Below are 1,389 nucleotides of genomic sequence, written 5' to 3' on the forward strand. Positions count from 1 at the left end.
GGGAGATCATCGCGGACACGAACTGTCGCTGTCTCTCGAAACATGGAAGGGTCTCTACGAGCAGCGATGGAATATTTATAAGATACTGCGAAACGAATACAAAAACAATTTTATAAGCTTTGGACCGCTAACCGTCAGAGTTAGCACGCTGCAGAACAATGCTACGCTCGTACGTCTCGATTCTTCATCCGTACGCATGATGATGCCCGAAACGACGCTACACCGTATGTTCGAGTTTGACGGGTGTATCGATCTAATGTTCGAACAATTAGTCCGACTCGTTAATATGGTCGATGTCAAATATACGCAATTCTCCAATATCGCGTTCAAGAACGCTATACGCGATAGTGATGCCTTCAATGTACATCAGTAGATATACTAGGCGGGTTCTAACCCACGGGGCTAGAGGGGAGCGCGGGGTGCGGGGGATACTCGTAGGCGAGGGGAAGCGTAGCGCGGGGATTCTTCGGTGGTGGGGGTGTGACGTCATGCGGAATTGCAGTAAGATTTTGGGGACTGCAGTCACGTACAAGACAACAAAAAAAAACATCACAAAAAAAGGAAATATTGCCATGAACAAAAAAAACAAATAGTTATAGAACGAAAAGTGTTACAAAGGGTATATGCTCCAATCGTTTTTCGACCAAGATATAGCGTAATGTATTTTTTATAGAAACAACGTTTATTAATTATTTTAAATACCTAAATACAACCAAGTTTCATAATTATTGAGAGTAGGTATAGTAGGTGAGTTCTAACTCTATGTGGCTAGAGCGCGGAGAAGGTCCCCCGGTCGCTGCTGCGACCCCGCGACCACCCCAAAAATGCATTGCGGGCAGCCGCCGCCTCTGCCGCCGTGGGCCGCCGCCACCCGCCGTAAGCCGCCGCCACCCGCCCATAAAGGTACGAGAACCTCTTTTTCCTTTTGTTTTTTTATAACTTAGTTTTCACAATACGCTGTGTTCTTTTCTTTTTCTTTTACTAGGGCAAAGGATGGGTAGTGCAATAAAGTACATATATGTTACATACATAGTGGTGCGAACGAATTTATTTTTATTCCCATCTTATTACATCGATTTTTCTTATTTTATAATATTCTTTTGCGATCAGCAGCGTTCGAACATGATTGGTGGCTCGGACGTCGCTAGTAGCAGTTTTTGGAAAAAAGAGAACAAAAAAAACTTTTTGATCACTATTCGCTTTTTCAGCAGAGAATAATATGCATTAGCTCTAGTTACCGTAAATTCAATACCTTATGGCTTATATTTTGATTGCGCTGATGATGAGGAACTCGGTGACTTTAATGCTTTTTCGTTGGGACATTCCCAATATCTCGGGTTTTCCTTCGATTGTGGTGGGGGACTTGGCGGACCTTGCTGTAAGGGACGG

This window comes from Trachymyrmex cornetzi, unplaced genomic scaffold (genome assembly GCF_001594075.2).
Source record: "Trachymyrmex cornetzi isolate Tcor2-1 unplaced genomic scaffold, Tcor1.1 scaffold213, whole genome shotgun sequence".
NCBI classification, from domain to species: domain Eukaryota; kingdom Metazoa; phylum Arthropoda; class Insecta; order Hymenoptera; family Formicidae; genus Trachymyrmex; species Trachymyrmex cornetzi.